Here is a 19,624-nt window from a genome sequence, read left to right as displayed (position 1 = left end):
CCCCCACCAACCCAACCTCCACTCCCGGCACCTTCCCCTGCAACCGCAGGAAATGCAAAACTTGCGCCCACACCTCCCCCCTTACTTCCCTCCAAGGCCCCAAGGGATCCTTCCATATCCTCCACAAAATCACCTGCACCTCCACACACATCATTTATTGCATCCGCTGCACCCGATGTGGCCTCCTCTATATTGGGCAGACAGTCCGCCTACTTGCGGAACGTTTCAGAGAACACCTCTGGGACACCCGGATCAACCAACCCAACCACCCCGTGGCTCAACACTTCAACTCCCCCTCCCACTTCACCAAAGACATGCAGGTCCTGGGACTCCTCCATCGCCAGACCATAGCAATACGACGGTTGGAGGAAGAACGCCTTATCTTCCGCCTAGGAACCCTCCAACCTCAAGGTATGAACTCAGATTTCTCCAGTTTCCTCATTTCCCCTCCCCCCACCTTGTCTCAGTCAAATCCCTCGAACTCAGCACTGCCTTCCTAACCTGCAATCTTCTTCCTGACCTTTCCGCCCCCACTCCCACTCCGGCCTATCACCCTCACCTTGACCTCCTTCCACCTATCGCATTTCCAACACCCCTCCTCCCTACCTTTTACGTTACCCTGCTGGACACACTTTCCTCATTCCTGAAGAAGGGCTCATGCCCGAAACATCGATTCTCCTGTTTGGATGCTGCCTGACCTGCTGCGCTTTTCCAGCAACACATTTTCAGCACTGCACTACTGACCCATTCACTTGAGACATCTCACTATGGTTTCCTCCCACAGTCCAGAGATGTTCGGGTTAGGTGAATAGGCCATGTTAAATTGCCCACAGTGTTCACGGATGCGTAGGTTAGGTACATTAGTCAGGGGGAAATGGGATAGGGATATGCATCTGGGTGGGTACTCTTCAGAGGGTCAGTGTGGACATGTTGGGCCAAATGGCCTGTTTCCGCCCTGTAGGGATTCTATAATTCTATGAATCTGTGACTCCTCATTCGTACAAACAGCTAAACAAATAAAAGCAGATGATCCATCCTTCCCTGGCCCGACCTGCATGTCACTTCAGAACCACAATCATGTAGGTGATGTGAACTGCCCTCTGAAGTGGCTCAGTACTTGGATCAAGGGCAAATCATAATGCTGGCCCAGCCAGTTAACACCCACATCCCATGACAGAATAAAACAACAGCTCAAAGGGAATTATCGAGGGTCACTGGTGTTTTAGAGAAGCTGGAGAAGCCAGTCGTGGGGATTGGAGGCAGCAGGTTGGGATGCCGTGGAAGATGACATCTCTCAATACATTAAGGGTGAGAGATAGTGCATTGGATGAGACCAAATACTGTGGGAGTGGGGTGTCATTGACATTCACAACCACCCTGCATTTGATGAGGGGCAGTGCAACACAATGGGTAGCATGACTAAGCTGTAGCACCAGGGCTCAATGTGTGTTATGAAACCCTTTACCCTGTCCACACCAAACAGTCAACTAACTGTGTCCAAGCCCAAGGACTGACATCAGGCACTACATTGGACTATCTTCTGTAGGACCCCTGACTCTGGACAGTACACATGACTTGCCCGAGGACTGCTGCCCTTAGACTTCGAGACCTGGCCATTTGGTTGGAGAATGTTCAATGTGCTTGCTGCATGCGCTGCTGGCAGATGATGTGGCACAGTACCATACGGCTATGTGTCCATCTCCTTTGACAGATCATTGCTGGCAAGCATGACATGCTGCCTGGCTTTGTGGGTGTCTGAAACTTCAGGGAAAGGTAAAAGTATGGTGAGCCTTTAAGTTCTGAATGACACGGCAAAGGACAAAAAGATAAGGCAATGGAAGAAAAATCAAGGCAATGATGCTGTGAGCATCAAATAGCTGCAAAGTGATTGGATGCTGAGAGAGCTGCTGAGGATCCCGGTGGTATACCCTGCTTTAAATCATGAGATGGGGATTTGTCTGTGAGTGTAGGTTTCACCCAGCGCCAATACATTGCAAGGTGTTGACACACCCAAACTAATCTCCAGAGGTAGGAGGTGTAGGTATTCACTATCAGTGGAGTGTACCTTGACATATTGGGGAATGCTGTCTAAAATGAATGCCTAGTGGTGCAAGCAGTGAGCTGGAGTCACCTGGGACATGCTCTGAATTTCTCTGCTAGGAATTATTGCCATTTAGTTTCTCTTCAGTGTATGGGAGAAGAGGAAACTGCATATTATTGGAGTGAGATTTGGGTACTAATGTGAGATATGTGGTTGTAAGTAGGCCTCACCATTCACAGTGTGGTTGCAGAATCAGCCTGCTCTTTCTTGAAGTCGAGAGTCTTGTTTTACTAAGCTTGCTGTATTTCCCCAACTGACCCATCATTGCCCATAATCGTGTGCAGCTCTTCGACTTGTTCAAATGGAGAATTCTGTCCAACTGTGTTCTAACAAAGGCTCAAAATGGGAAATATAGATCCCTATCGAGGTGCTTTCCCCTCTAAATTTAACCTGGAGAAACTGGCCAGAATTTGTGTAGTCCAAATGGCAGGCCGCAAATTTCCAAATGTGATTGTGTGGGAAGCTCCCAAGTATCTACATGTGAAACCTGGGAGTTAACATTGATCAGCCCTCACCTGCTGGCATTTGACATGTTCAGTTTTGCTGAGATCCCACTCCTAATTACAATATTCCTCAAACATTATATTTTATAATATATATCTGATATATATAAAATTAAAATATCAAATAAATATTTTTTTCAATTATAAAGCAAAGCAATGACCAAAATGGATGACCTTCAATTGCCAAACTCTTTCCCTCTCCCACTTCATATCAATAACTCTCAGGTGGAAGTTGGATGATCTGGCAGAGCTGGATATTGAATACACTGTGGAAGAGAGATGATTGCTGTAGATAAAGCACACATTGCTGATGTTATACTGCCTGAATTCAGTAAGAACAAGAAACCAGTATTCTGACAGCATCTGTAGAAATCTCTCTGTCTTTCATTCTCGGCAGAAATGCCAAGGATGTGTGTGATGCAATGATTGTGACACTATACTTAGACAAGTGTGAATGCAGCAATTGCAATGAGTATTGAGGCAACGCCCTGCTGAGCATTATGGGATAAGTATTTTCCCATGCTGCTCTTTTCAGATGGCAGATCCTAACTGAATGCATCTACTTCAACATAATTTAAAATTGGAAAATTTACGATGACAAGGTCTCAGTCCAACAGCTGCAAGAGAAATGTTGTGGACAAAGGAGAGCACTATATTCTGTCTTAATTTATCTAATCAAAATATTCAACCATAAGCAGAGATGGTATATTTTACCTTCTCTAGAAAACTGGTTTCCCTTTGAATCTCAAGATTCCTCTGGACATCAATGCTGTTCAGGATCCTGCTATTAACTGTATAATTTTCCTTAACATTTGATCTCCCAAAGTGCAGCACCTCACATTTATCCAAAGTAAACTTCATCGCCCATTTCTCCGCCCATATATGCAACTGATCTATGTCCCACTGTATCCTTTGACAACTTTTTATACTATCCACAACTCCACCAACCTTTGTATCATCTGCAAATTTACTAACCCAACCATCTACATTTATCCAAGTCATTTATATATATATATATATGTATATCACAAACAGCAGAGGTCCCAGTATGGATCCCTGCAGATCACCACCAGTCACGGACCTCCAGCCTGAAAAACAACCATCCACCAATACCCTCTGCCTTTTATGGGAAAGTCAATTTTGAATCCACACGGCCAAGTCATGATGGATCCCATGCATCTTAATGTTCTGGATGAACGTACCATAAGGGAGCTTGTCAAAAACTTTACTAAAATTTATGTGAATAACATTGACTGCTCTACCCTCATCACCTTTGTTGCCTCCTCAAAAAATTCAATCAGGTTAGTAAGACATGATCTGCCTTGCACAAAGCCATGCTTACTCTCCATACTTCAGCCATGCTTTTCCAAAAATGCATTAATCTTGTCCTTATGAATTCTCTCCAATAGCTTTCCAACTGCTGATGTGAGACTCACCGGTCTGTAGTTTCCTGGATTATCCCTATTTCCCTTCTTAAACAGAGGAACAATGTTAGCTACCCACCAGTCGTCCGGGACCTCTCCAGTGGCTAGTGAGGATACAAAGATCTTGGTCAAGGCCCAAGAAATCTCCTCTCTTGTTTCTCTCAGTAATGGTAGATACCACTGGGTCCTGGGAATTTATCCACCGTAATGCTCTTCGAGAGAAACAACACCACTTGTTTCTTGATCTTAAGATGTCTTAACGCATTAGCATGCTCCACACAAATCTCACTATCAACCATATCCTTCTCCTGGGTGAATACCAACAGAAAGTACTCATTTGGGATCTCACTCACACTCTCTGCCTCCAAGCACAAGTTCCCTCCTTTATCCTTTAGTGGTCCTAACTCTTCCCTAGTTATCACCTTATTTTTAATGTATGTATAGAATGCCTTGGGATTCTCCAGAACCCTACTTGCCAATGTCAATTCATGGCCTCTTCTTGCTCTCCTAATTCCCTACTTGAGTTCTTTCCTGCTTTCCTTATATTCCTCATGGGCCCTGTCTGATTTTAGCTTCTTTTTTCCTTTTGATTAAATTCACAACATTGCTCATTATCCAAGGATTCCTTACCTTGACATCCTTGTCCTTTTTCCTTACTGGAGCCTGCCGGTCCCAAACTCTGATTAGTAGGTCTTTAAACAACTCCCATAAGACAAATGTAGACTTGCCAGATAACAGCTCCTCCCAATTAACATTTCCCATGTCCTGTCTTATACTAATGTAATTTGCCCTCCAATTTAGTACCTTCCTGCAAAGTCCTGACTTATCCTTATTTATAGCTATCTGAAAACATAAGGAGTTGTGATCACTGTTTCCCAGTGCTCGCTCACTGACAGGTCAGTCCCCTGGTCAGGCTCATTAACCAATACAAGGTCCTCCTGCAGTTGGACTATCCACATACTGTTTCAAGAAACCCTCTTGAATGCACTTAACAAATTTTGTTCTGTCTAAGCGTCTTGCTCTAAGGGAGTCCCAGTCTATATTGGGGAAGTTGAAGTCACCCACAATAACAACTCTATGTTTATTGCATCTTTCCATAATCTGTCAACATATTTGTTCCTCAACATCTCAGTGGCTGTTGAGGGGCCTATAGTATGACCCCATCAGAGTGATTGCATCCATCTTATTTTTGAGCTCTATCCATATTGCCACAGTGGATGAGCCCTTCAGTATGTCCTCTCTGAGTGCAGATGTGACATTCTCCCTGATTAGCAATGCCACTCCCCTCCACCTCTTTTATCTCACTCTCTATCTGATCTAAAACAATGAAAACCTGGAAAGTTGAGCAGTCAGTCCTGTCCTTTTTCAACCAAATCTCTGATATGGCCATTACACCATGTACTGATCCAGACTCTAATCTCATCCCCCTTACCTATAATACTTCTTGCATCTAAATAAACATACTTCAGTGCATTAGTACCATTGTGTTCATTTACCTGTCTCTGTCTATCCTTCCTTTCTGACTTACCATTCCTAATAACTACCTTCCCCTCGATCCCTCCACTTGCTGACCTGCTGCTGTGGTTCCCAGCCTCCGGCCATCTAGTTTAAATCCATAGCAGGACTCCTGGCTCTGACTTGCTCTTGTCACCACAGTATTTATATAGATAGTCTATTTTAATTTCTGGACAATGGTAATTCCCAAGAGGTTGTGTGTGAGGGATTTAGCAATGGCAATTATCTTAAATATCAAAGGGTGATGGGTTAGATTCTATCTCATTGGAAATAATCATTACCTGGTACTTATGTGGCATGAATGTTACTTGCCAGCTGTCACATCAGGTCTGGATATTCTCCAGGTCTTGCTGCATTTGGAAATGGCCTGCTGCAGCATCTGAGGAATAGCAAATTAACATTGTTTGACAATGATTGCAAATCCCACTTCCAACCTTATGATGGTGGCAAGGTTATTGATGAAGGAGTAGAAGATGGTTGATCCTAGGACACAACCCTGAGGAACTCCTGCAGGGATGTCCTGGAGCTGAGATGACTGATTTCCAAAAACCACAATCATCATACATTGTACTTGGCATTATTTCAAGCAGCAGTGAGATTTGCTTATGTGGCAGTAATCAGTTGTAGTGGATTTGCACTGCTTTTTATGTACAGAACACATTGAGACAATTTTCCATATTGTTAGTAGCTGTTGGAGCTATAGAGGTGTGGCAAATTCAGGAGCACAATTCTTCAGCAATATAGTAGTTGGAGCCCATAGCCTTTGCAGCATCTAATTATTTCAGCCATTGCTTGCCATCATGTGGAGTGAATCAAATTGGTATGGAGAAGACTGTGATGGATCTTCCAAAATTTCCCTTCCACAAAACCAAGCTGATCCTTTCCAATTACCTTGATTTTTTCCAACAGTTACAACCAGCAAGTCATTTGACTCTCTTCTTAATACAATTTTATCTTAAAGAGACAGTTCAAAACATAATCATCTTTTGAAACTTCACCTTTGTAATAAACTGGAATCCATAGAAGGATGTGAAATTGCTGTACTTGCCCAGACACTACCCACTGACTATTCTAGAAGGAAGTAAGGCTGGTACATTCAGGTATAGGTGAACTTTTAACAAAGTGACTCGGCTTACTTACTTATAACCAGTTCTCTCGCACTAATAATTTAATTTTAACATGTATAGTCTCATTCTGTATTCCAATAATTCTTGTTGTAATTTGTTTTTAAATTCTGTTTTACTTTGTTTCGACTGCCCATTCTTTTGTACCTGTCTTTCTTTCCCTCTCTTTATTTTGTTTCCAGTACACCAAGATATATAGAATGAAGTATTCTATTTGCAGTTTGGACTCTACAGGTGTAAAGACCACTTTTTAAATTTTTCTTTATTTTTGGATTGTGAAGCAAAATGGTGAAAGGATATTGCTTTAACCAAGGAATCTATGAAAGGAGGTGTTGCAGTTTTGATACAAGTTATTGGAACTCTTTGTGAATTGTATTTACATTATTGCCTTGTTCAAGCAATGAAGGAGGATTGTTGGAGTCATTGACACCAACGGGTGTTTATTCAGGACAGTTTTACCCAGAAACTGTCTGTTGTTTGTTTTTTTAATCATGATCAAGTTGTGTGTGTTAAGAGTGCTCAGCATGACAACAACTCTCTGGCTCCTGGGCAGATGGACAGCCTGTGATTGAACATTAGAGGGCCAAAAAGGCTCCTGTATAAAAATATACTTCCCTTTACAAAGAAGTTACAATGGATTAGAAAAAAGCTAATTATTCTCACTCACCATTTGCCCATAGGTTTTTGAACTAACCAATGACTGAAACACTGAACAATTTGTATGGGAACTGCCCTGTGTCTGCAGTAAAGAACTGATAAGACTTGGAAAGAATAAAATTAGTGTTTGGAAGAAGCAAAGAACACCCTATTCAACCATGTGGGCTGGTGCTATTGAACTGTGTCTCCTTAGTAATTTTTCTCCACCCAGCACAGATTTTCTGTTTTGCTTATCTGTCCACTGCGTGCATTGGGGTTTAAAATGGGATGGAGTTTAAGTTAGACAGTTATAAATTGATAATTCGGATTTTGTTATCATGTAGTTGGACTGATTTTATTGTAACAAATAGTAGATTCTTACTAGGTACAGAAGTGAGTCAGTATTTTATGTTAACTTGAGCTCATCAGACAGAAAACTTCTGGACTTTGAGTAACGTAATTAAATCTGTAACTCTTGTGATAATCCCAGGAGTGGGAAGGATGGAGTATCAATACACTTTTAAGAGGGGCTCTTCAATTTGATTGGTTGAACACACATATTGTGTTGCTTGTACAGCCCACCCACATCACAGATTACCTGTAAAAGAAGCCCGGCTAAAATGATCTCCATGAATGAAGTTCAGACTCAAACATTTGCAAAAGCTGGAAACATGACAAACAGCAAGCATTATTCCTTCAATATGTTTGAGATTTTTATTTTATTCCCAGTGCAAGGGTTAACTTCCAGATAACATCTTATTTGTATCTTGATTTGATTGTAAAAAGTAATTAAACCTGACAAATTATCTGTGACCTACTTGCTGTTCTTGTCATATATTTTATAAATGTTGATCAAAACAGTAATGTACCTAGGCTATATCAACTAATAGCAAGAGGAGGCAGAAAGTAGGTTATACATAGACCTTTAGTTTCATTATAACAAAAGAAAGTCAATTAGAATTGAGAAATTACTGTTGTCTAAGAATGTTTAATGAACCTCTGTGACATTTTGCTGCTTGCTATTTAAATGAGACACTGCCTCTTGGAAAATAAATGGGTTAATAGTTCTGTTAAAATAATAGCAGATTAATGTTATACACATGCATTTAGCATTTGTACACTAAATACAATGGTAATTTATCGACTTCTAGGCCTCTTTAAGTTTAAAGCTTGTTTCTGAAAATGGCAATGTGGTAATTATTAATTGATATTTTACTAGCAAGCTAACATTTTATAAGAAACTAGCATTACCATGAATTATAGTTTAAACTTTTTTTTGTTATTTTTCACATGGCGTATTTTGATCATATTGGCAATACTGATTTAAATGGATTTACCAGTTCAGATAACAAGGTGATTTAATATGTTGATTATGATATCAACAAGGTTCTTCAACTTTGCACATTGCGCTAATGTGTGTTTACCTGGCCAGCCCACAGGAGGCACAAGCTTTAACACCATCTTATTCATACTGTTCCAATGGCACTCTATGCTCAATTTAATTGTTACAGTTAAATTCCAGCTGTTATTGGATATATACAAGCATGAATGCCCCACATCATGTGCTTGTACAAAGCAATTCAGAACTTGAAAGAAAAACTGAAAACTCAGGCGTGCATATAATCACAATATAGATTTTTTCATTCATTCACAAGATATGGGCATTGCTGCAAGGCCACCAACTTTTGCCCATTGGTACTTGCTCTTAACAAGGTGGCAGAAAACTGCCGAATTGAACCATTTCATTCAACACGGTGTAGGTACACCAACAGTGCTGTTAAGGAGGGAGTTCCATAATTTTATTCAGGGACAGTGAAGGAATAGTGATGTTTTTCCAAATCAAACTGGTGTGTGACCTTGAATTTGCCCTGTATGCCTAGTACCACTACCTTTCTTTTTCTAGGTGTTGGAGATCACAAGTTTGATAAATAGATCACAAGTTTGAAAGCTTTGTAGATTAGTGTTTTCTAACCTTTTCAAACACAAGATAACTTCTTAAGCTTAAATGCAACCCAAGATCTACTACTAAGAAAATATAGAATTAACAGTTTACTTTTAGTGAAATATGAATCTAAATACAAATATACCTGTTCATTTTGACCTCTACTCACCAAGTCTCTGTGTGACACCTATAACTGCACATTCTTTGCCAGTGCCTTGAAGTCTGGGTTTTACTTTGAGACTGCTAGTTGTATACAATCCATCAAAGGGGTATCTCTGAGGCAAGTGCAGTACTTGGATTGATTATTTTTGTTTGGGAGAACACTGTATCACAGAGGTATGTGGAGACAAAAATAACTTTTCACTTTAAAAGCATAGAATTGCACTTTTCTCTGTTTATTACACTTTTGCTCTACTGTTCTAAACCTGGTAGAACTTGGTAGCCAACCACTAATGTCTAATTGAAGGAATGGATTTGAGGAAAACACGAGAACTTGTTCCATCGTATCCAATTCCTGGAACTGTTTGTTGAATTCATGTATCTTCCTCAGATGTGCACAGAAGATTTCTGGGTGGAACCATTTTTCTTTGCCTTTGATTTTTTTTCTAGTGTTTTCTCCAGATTTAGGAGATACTGCACCATTTTTTTAAAATTGGGAGGATCATGGATCCAGTTTCAATTTGAATGCATTCTCAGCACTGATTGCATGTGCATAGTCTATGTCCTTTCCCAACAGATCACAGTTCAGTTTTCACATTATTTCCATAAGAAACTTTAAATTGAGCAACCACGCATTGTCTGGCACACTGCAGACGACATTCTTTGATTTAAGGAAAGTGACAATTTCAGGCAGCAGTTTGAAAAAGCTTTGCAGTACCTTCCCTTGACTGAACCACCTCAAACAACATGGAGGATTAGTTCACCATAGACAGCATTAAGTTTGTCAAATAAGGATTTGAACAATTAGGGCTGAAGGCCTCTTCCTCAAATTGAGTTTGCAATCTCAACAACTTATATCACATGAAAAAAAATCATAAAATTATTCACCAGTGCCTGCTGGTAGTTTATACAGTGTTCATTCAAAAAAGAGGGGAAATCAAGTTCATTTCAGCAAAATGCAACAAAGCTCAATTTGTGCTGAGCAAATCCATCTCAAAATCATTTGTGATGGAAATCAGTTTATTCACTGGAATGTTTTTAACAAGCATGTATCTTGTGAATTTGTTGTAGATATCCTTACCCCTTGAACTCTCATTAAGGGCACTAGCAGAATGGTCCTGTTTGGAGGACCGTTTGAAAGAGAACTAGTGGGTTGTGTTTCACAGATTTGTGGTAACTCCTCAAGAGCTGCATCTCTTGAGAGAGAACCTGCACAGTTATCACCTTTGCTGTTTGAATTTGTGTATCTCTCTCTCTCTCCTTAACTGTCCTCACCATGTGCTTCCTTCGTCTCCTCTTCTCCCTTTTAAAACTACTGTTGTTTTGACTTTTTTTTCCAAAGTTCCAAAACAATGCAACAGCATATAAAACAATAATTGCTGCTCCTGGAATTCGAGGAAATCACCTCCAACACCTAAAATACCTTAAAAAAAGGAGCAGCTCTTATGGCCAGAAATTTTTCCCGTCCTCCATCTTGGGAATACCCAGAATTCTTTTCTACCAGATTACACCAGAAAGTAAAAATGTTATCATGAAGCCCTAAATTGGTTAATCGCGTGCATTCTCTATATATGGCTTAGAATGAAAACAACCTTCAATCAGGTTTCTTCAATAGACATTAAATTGCTGATTTATTATAAAGCAAAACACATCAAATGAAGGTGCAGAACTGGCTACTGGAAACAATTTGAAATACAAAAATATAAATATTTGCCCTTCTCCATGATTTAAAACAGATACATAAAACAGTATGCATGAATTAGGGGGGTAGGAGTGTTTATGGGGGGGGCAAAGATTTCTTTCTCTCTCACTTAAAAAGAAGAATAAAACAACTTTTTGGCCATGAGTGATTATTCTAGAAGGCAGAAATGGATAAAGCATGGAGTATTCCAAAGTCTGTTGTTCTTACATGTATGGTCAAGTCAATAATCATCCACAGTTGTCTCTGGAGTCTTGGCAGATACAAATTACTCAGGAAATATACTATTGAGGAGTTATTTCAGTCACTCTTCAAGAAAAAAAAAGTGTTGACGTTTTGCCCTCATTTCACAGCAAAGATGTTTCAGAGACAGAAGACACAGTCTGAGCAACTTATAGAGTCAGAATTGTTCTGTAGCAGGCCTTTCTCAACTGAAAATTCAAACATGAACTTGAAACCTGCAAACATCGTTATACCAGAACAGATTTAAAGCACTCAGGTGTTTTCTCCTAAACTCAGTTCAAGTAAACAAAATCAGCAATTATCTGGAAACATGCATCCAAGAAATACTTGGGTTTAAAACAAGTTGCAATGTGTTATTACATTGTCTTTTTAAAAAATGTCCAGTATCTCCACAATCCTTCAAACTCAAGTCAACAAAGATTATTTAAAATGAAGCATTTTCATAACACCAGGAAGCAGTGGATACTGTTGATGATCGGTTGGCATTCAGGATTACTGATCTATAATAACATTACACCAAGATTCCATAAAGGCCATCTTAAAATCATTGATTTTAATGCAAGATGTGTCAAATAAAAAGTTTTAATTTTCTATTGAGGCTTTCAGATGACAAAAATAATATTTATAGTTCCTGGAGGTTGCATTTTCACTGTGGATTCTGCTAAGCACAATCCAGCTTGAAGATAAAACTGATATAATTTACCTTACCGGAATGTGGCATTATGCTTTTCTCAATCGACAGAAAGTGAATGTTCAATGCTACTGAGTAGGCATGTAACATAATATGCAACAGTCACCAGTCATTGAAATTTCAGGCAAACTCTCTATTTTTTATGCTGACAAAAGACTCAGTTAGTCCTTTCTTCACGCCTGTCTCCCACCACCGCTCCCCCCCTCACACATACACATACACACACACAAAAACATGGGTGAGGGAATTGGCAACAAAGTCACGGGGGTGGGTTTCAGGGTGCCCTTTGCCAACACTAGCATTACATACCTTTGAACAAAGGAGAGTACCTTCCTGAAGCCTACAAATGAAGACACAAAGGTTTGCTTCTTATACTCCCTACATGGTGACATCCAACTAGAGCTGGATTAATATTAATGCTGGAGGCATGACGTCCCTAAATAAGCATTACATGCTGCGTCTGGTAGTCAATTGAAAAGGTTGTGAGTCTAATAGATCAGCTGTAACAAAATGGTATTTGATTTTATTTTAAATCATGTCCAAACATGTTATGACACACTTCTGCAGCACATGGGTCTTGAACGTAGGCCTCCTGGCTCAGAGGTAGGGACACTGCACCACAAGTGTTCTTTGAAATGCTTTTTGTTATTTTCTAACCAACCTGCCCAGAGGTGTCATTGCACACTTCTGACTTAAACCCGAGCCTCCTGACCCTGAGGCAGGGACACCATTGCAGTTCCACAAGAACCCTCAGTATGCTTTGTAGATATATTCACTGATATTTGTCATCTGTTTTACATTATTAACCTTCTTGTGAAACTGCATTCAAGATCTTTGGGTGTACTGCTGCCATTAACCATGACAGTGCTATTTCTGAGCATGTTGGACCATGTCCTATACTGTGTGGCCATTAGTCAGTCTTCTTGAAGGGAACATTCTCTTGTGTCCAGCACCTACTCAGCCAGAGTGCAGTTACAGTTTGAGAGCTGGAATATTAGCTTTTTGAAGTGTAGACAAGCTTTAACTTGTACGATACCCACGTCAAGTGAACTTTCGCCATGAGATGTGGACTTAGCAAGACCCTGGGCAATTAAAGCTGCTACTACTTAAATTAGCAAGCAGCAAAACCTTCCTGTATTTTACAGAGTCGATGTTGGTTAATCAAGTGTTTCAATCACTACATTTAGAGTCATAGAGATGTAACACATGGAAACAGACCCTTCAGTCCAACTCGTCCATGCCGATCAGATATCCTAACCTAATTTATCCCATTTGCCAGCACTTGGCCCATATCCCTCTAAACCTTTCCTATTCATATACCCATTCAGATGCCTTTTAAATGTTGTAGTTATACTAGCATCCAATACTTCTTCTGGCAGCTCATTCCATACATGCACCACCCTCTGCATGATAAAATTGCCCCTTAGGTCTCTTTTATATCTTTCCCTTCACACCCTGAACCTATGCCTTCTAGTTCTGGACACACCTTGTCTGTTTATTCTATCCATGCCCCTCATGATTTTATAAACCTCTATAAGGTCAGCCCTCAGCCTCAGACGTTTCAGAGAAAACAATCCCAGCCTATTTAGCCTTTCCCTATAGCTCAAATCCTTCAACCCTGGCAACATCCTTGTAAATCTTTTCTGAACCCTATCAAGTTTCACAACATCATTCCAATAGGAAGGAGACCAGAATTGCACACAATATTCCAAAAGTGGCCTAATCGATATCCTATGCAGCCATAACATGACCTCCCAACTCCTATACTCAATGCTCTAACCAATAAAGGAAGCATACCAAATGCCTTCTTCACTATCCTATCTACCTGCAACTGTACTTTCAAGGAACTATGAACCTGCACTCCAAGGTCTCTTTATTCAGCAACATTCCCTAGGACCTCACCAAAAATAATACCATTATTTTCATGGACTTTCAGTTTTGCTTCCTGTGTCTGGGTTAATCATTGAGAGATATTTTTCATAATATAGGGCTAAATTAATACTTAATGAAAGCGAAGACGAAGAGCAAAATACTTACAAGGATCTTCCCACCACAATCTTCTGTAAAAGCATTCATATTCTGCAGCAGTTTATTTTTAACTTCTTGTTTTGAGATGTGAATGCATACTCTCTGTATGATATTCTTCCAGGGATAACAGCTTTATTTAATTAATGCATAACATTACCTTCCTATGTTCTAGTTTTATATCAGTCACAAGCTGAATGTATAATAAAACCTGACAGACATGAATGACTTACAGTAGATCAATGTCATAAGCTGCTGTGTTTTGAAATATTCCCATATGCTTGAATACTTATGCAAAAATGTGGATTTAATGCTTCTTAAGCTTTAGAAGAATACATAAACTGGATGCATTATATAATAAATACATTTCTGCAGCTAGTACATTCAATCATATCAGAAATAAAGCTATGCTATGAAAAATAGCAACTCTGTAAAGCTCAAGTACCAGATAGAAATTAAAACTTACAAATAGCCTTACTGTTAAAATTATCGTACAAAATCAGGTTTCTATCAAGCCCATTCTGTAATTGCAGGGTGAGTGAAAATGTTTCTAGTCTTAGCTATTCTGTTCCAGAAGTCACAATAGTAAAGAAAGGAACTGGAGTCAAACTTTACTTTTAAAGGAATTTATTCACAACTATACTTTACAAATATGCACCTCCTACACCAGCCGCCAGAGCTATTTTCTTTCATTGTTCTTTTTATAGAAGCGCAGGTGAATCCAGTTAACGCCCATTTAATGCATACAATTAAATACAAATAGTACTAACATACATAATGACTGCTACCAAAAACAATCCATTGTCAGCCACGAATGGTCCTAATTAGTAGGTATGCCTTCTCACGGACTGATCTTTACTTATTTCTTTGTCTTCTTTGCCCTCACCCTCACCTCCTTCCACCTATCGTATTCCCAGCGCCCCTCCCCCAAATTCCTTCCCCCCAACCTTTTATCTCAGCCCGCTTGGCGCACCAGCCTCATTCCTGAAGAAGGGCTTATGCCCGAAACGTCGATTCTCCTGCTCCTCAGATGCTGCCTGGCCTGCTGTGTTTTTCCAGCACCACATTTTTCAACTCTGGTACTCCAGCATCTGCAGTCCTCGCTTTCTCCTTATTTCTTTGTCTGCCTAACTGCTTTTCCCTCTCTCTGGACTCCATCTCACCTCTTGTTTACTCTTTCCCCCTTTCTCCACTCATTCTTTACAATGTATACCAACCTTTGTGTAGGCTAGGTGCATTAATCAGGGGAAATGTAGAGCAATAGGATAGGGGAATGGGACTGGGTGGGTTACTCTTCGGGAGATTGGTATGGACTTGGTAGGCATGTCTCTACACTGTAAGGATTCAATGATTTCCCACCTTATCAGTTCCAAAGAAGGTTCACTGAATCAGAAATGTTAACTTGGCTTTATCTTCATTGATGCTGCCAGAATTGCTGAGTTTTCTCAGCAATTTCTGCTTCTGTTTCAGATTTCTAACATCCACAATTCTTTTTTTTTGGTTTAACAATGACCTTTAAGTTGATAACAGATAATGATACTTGGATGTAATAGTCCTGCTGCCATTTGTGTCATCATAAGATGGTGGCTAGATACTGCACACAGAGAAACCCATCACATGTGCCTGTTTTTTTTCTATATTTTTACTATTAACTTTTTCCCGAAAGGTTTCTGTTGGTGGACCTTATTAATCCCTACATATTCATTACATGTTAATGGCACAAAGGAATATGGCTGAAACTTCTATAATTGAACAGTGAATTTCCAATGCTACTATTCACAGGTTAAAAAAAATATTTTCATCTTGACCTAGTTTTGGGTCCAGGTCTGGTGCAAAGTGATACAAATCCAAAACAACACATCCAAGACTCATTGCAAGTTAACCTACAGCATACTCAGCTAAGCTGTCAGCTCCTATAAGTATTTCACCCAGGTAAATGCATTTATGATAGGCCCACCTGTCTCATTGGCAGTGCCTCTCAGACAAGTCCAGAGAGGGGTGTTGGTGGTGGAGTTTAGAGAGAGTTACATGGGGTTGGGAATTGATTGAAACTCTTACCGAATTGGTGGACTATGCCACAGTAATTTTTTAAATAAGAACAATGAAATATTTATTATTTACTTTATGACAGATGTGGGGAGGGCTGTTGAAGAATTCTGGTCAGGACAGGCCCCATATCTGCTTTGCCCTTCCTCAGCAAATTTCACGTAATGGATGTTAACCACCTAACTTCAAAAATAACTGAAGTAGTACATGTTGTATCTATTTAGGAATGAAAATGTTTTGCATGAAGCAACAATTTTTGCAATAAATTCTCAGAAAATGTGCATATGAAATCTGTTATACTACACAGATGTATTTAATCTTGTCTGTCACTGACTGTGAAAGTGGGTACTGCAAATGGTGGAGGTCAGAGTCAAGATTAGAGTGGTGCTAGAAAAGTCACAGTCATAGTAGCATCTGAGGAGCAGGAAAATCGATGTTTCGGGCAAAAGCCCTTCATGAGGAATCAGCCCTTCCTGAGGAAGAGCTTTTGCCCAAAATGTTGATTTTCCTGCTCCTCAGATGCTACTATGACTATGAAATCAAATCTCAACAGCTGAGAAACACACGTGAGTGAGACTTACAACAACAGGAAGAGTGGCTACTTAAAACAGGTAACTAGAAAGGTACCAGCACAAATTAAATGGGTGAAAAATACTAGGTCAGGTTAAATTTAAATCAGATAGAAAGGCCAAGTCAGAATCAATTTGAATACACGATACAGGTGAAGCCAGACAGAGAGACTGAATACTTCTGTGGCCTTGTTTGGAAGAGAGAGGACATTTGATTTGGGGAGACAGAAGATTGAGTAAGTCAAATAAATTTGACTACGCAATTAAAAAGCTTTTTAAAAGATAGAATAAACAATGGCAAATCATCTTAGAAAACAAAAAAAAAACAAATGCCTTGTGTTCTTCTGTGAGAGTCTGATTTCTCCTTATGAATCAATTAATATTCTTTTGAAACCATCATGTCAAAGAATCAATGGTTGTAATTTTGCTCAGCACAATATTGTAATGTTCCAACAATAGAGATAAACAATTTTATATTATGGAAACAGGAATTTCAATAAAATAGTTTGATTGTTCTAATATACTTGAAGAATTGTTCAAAGAAATCAGTCGTTGGAATACAGTACTTCATTATTATACCTGCGATATCACAATGTGAGACATCTCTGTCACTAATCTAAGACTCGTTAAAGGTGACAGTTTAGGAACAACAGGGTTTCACAACTGGAAAATACCAGGAGCCTTTCTACTGTCACTTTCAATTTGACAGACAAGAAAGAAGGCAATCAACGGAAGTGACAATAACAGAACTTCACTCCAATATCAGCCAGTTTTCCTCTACTGAAGCATTCAAGATGAATTTCCTTGAAATAAAAGTACCACCTAACAAAAAGCATCAATGTGTCAAGATTTTTACTGCAGTTTTATGATTCTTGTTATATTTTCCTGGTATAGAATGAATCATCTGCAAGTGAGATGAATAGAACATACCTACCAAGAATTTGTGACATAATACTAACTTTAGAATTCAATGCATTATTTTAATACTCTTTTGGCCTCCATTGCAAGAGGATTTACATGCAGAAGCAAGGAAGTCTTACTGCAGTTGTACGGGACCTTACTGAGACCACATCTGGAGTATTTCATGTGATTTTAATCTCTGTGATATGAAAAGATATACTTGCCATAAATGGAGACCAGCATGGCTCATCAGACTGATTCCTGGGATGGCAGCTTTGTTAAATGAAGAGAGAAAGGGTTGACTGGGCTTGTATTCACTAGAGTTTAGAATCAGGAGAGGGAATCTCCTTAAAATGTAAACAATTCTGTCAGGGCTTAATGCAAGAATGCTGTTTACCCTGGTCAGGGATTCCAGAACAAGCAGTCACAGTCTCAATATATGCAGCAGGCCATGTCAGTCTGAAATGAGGAAAAGTTACTTCTCTGAGAGGGTGGTGAACTTGTAGAATTCAAGTTCAGAAAACAGTGGAGGCCAAGATATGCAATATATTTAACAAAGAAATAGAGAGATTTTGAGAGGCTAAAGGTGTTTGGGTTTGGAGAGAGAGTGAGAGTATTGTACTGGGATGGAAAAACAGCCATAATCATGTTGAACAGGCTACTCGTGTTCTTATTTTCTACGTTTTGCTTTATTAAACTGCTTATCATTTGTAATGTCTGTTCCAACAAAAACTATTCTTATCTAGAAACAATCAATAAGAAGGGTCAGTTCCTAAATAATAACAGTAATGATGACTACGAAAAATTCATTTCAGCTCATTTATGTGGAATTAACATCGGGTGAAAAGATGACAACAACATTCAGAAAAATATTATGTAATAGGTGGAAATTTTCATTGCCTGAAAATCAAAAAGTGTCAAATGGTAAAGTAAACAATTGGCTACTCCAAGATATTTCTACGTTGCAAAACAAATGTCAATGAGGAAGGGATGATAATAAATCCAGCGGCAACAGCACCACCAGGATGAATTGGACACAGTTTCACCCCAACCTGGAGTTTCCTGTTGAGGAAGGAGCAGGTCCTGGGCTGACTCCCCCAGCCTGGACTCCCCTCAGGCTGGGCTGAGGCTAGGCCTGGGCGCCAGAATTTGCTGAAGCATTGGTGAAAGGGACGGCCGGCGGATCGGCAGATGGAGGAATGTCGGATGGGGAACAGGAGGCTTCTCCAGGCCCAGTGACAAGATGGCTTCCAGTGGCCTAGCATGGTGGTCTCGTTCCATCATTCCCCAAATCCAGAAACTGTTAACTGAACTGTGATCAACTTTGTCTTAATTTTACTTTTAAAAGATTATTATGCATGACTTCCATCATTAATATGGCGTATTGTGCAACTTATAAAACTTTTCACTGTATTTTCCATGTAAAAGTACATGTGACAATAACTTTCTATTCCATTCTATTCTAAGTTTGTGAGAAGATTTGTAGCTCGGGTGCTCGTTATTGTGGTTCTGTTCGCCGAGCTGGGAATTTGTGTTGCAGACGTTTCGTCCCCTGTCTAGGTGACATCCTCAGTGCTTGGGAGCCTCCTGTGAAGTGCTTCTGTGATCTTTCCTCCGGCATTTGTAGTGGTTTGAATCTGCTGCTTCCGGTTGTCAGTTCCAGCTGTCCGTTGCAGTGGTCGGTATATTGGGTCCAGATCGATGTGCTTATTGATTGAATCTGTGGATGAGTGCCGTGCCTCTAGGAATTCCCTGACTGTTCTCTATTTGGCTTGTCCTATAATAGTACTGTTGTCCCAGTCGAATTCGTGTTGCTTGTCATCTGTGTGTGTGGCTACTAAGGATAGCTGGTCGTGTCGTTTCGTGGCTAGTTGGTGTTCATGGATGCGGATCGTTAGCTGTCTTCCTGTTTGTCCTATGTAGTGTTTTGTACAGTCCTTGCATGGGATTTTGTACACTACATTGGTTTTGCTCATGCTGGGTGTCGGGTCCTTCGTTCTGGTGAGTTGTTGTCTGAGAGTGGCTGTTGGTTTGTATGCTGTTATGA

At 39.9% G+C, this 19,624-nt stretch overlaps 1 long non-coding RNA gene across 1 annotated transcript in view; it reads right to left on the bottom strand.

Annotated features, from left to right (window-relative positions):
- Positions 1-19,624, bottom strand: part of LOC122560957 — a 38,941-nt gene that overhangs the window by 13,005 nt on the left and 6,312 nt on the right. Inside the window, exon 2 of the long non-coding RNA XR_006314860.1 lies at positions 5,825-5,922. This is a non-coding gene — a long non-coding RNA (uncharacterized LOC122560957). The remainder of the gene's footprint in view (positions 1-5,824; positions 5,923-19,624) is intronic.

Source organism: Chiloscyllium plagiosum, chromosome 22 (assembly GCF_004010195.1).
Source record: "Chiloscyllium plagiosum isolate BGI_BamShark_2017 chromosome 22, ASM401019v2, whole genome shotgun sequence".
NCBI classification, from domain to species: Eukaryota; Metazoa; Chordata; class Chondrichthyes; order Orectolobiformes; family Hemiscylliidae; genus Chiloscyllium; species Chiloscyllium plagiosum.
The sequence above is the reverse complement of the archived record's forward strand: the minus strand, read 5'-3'. Positions and strand labels throughout refer to the sequence as shown.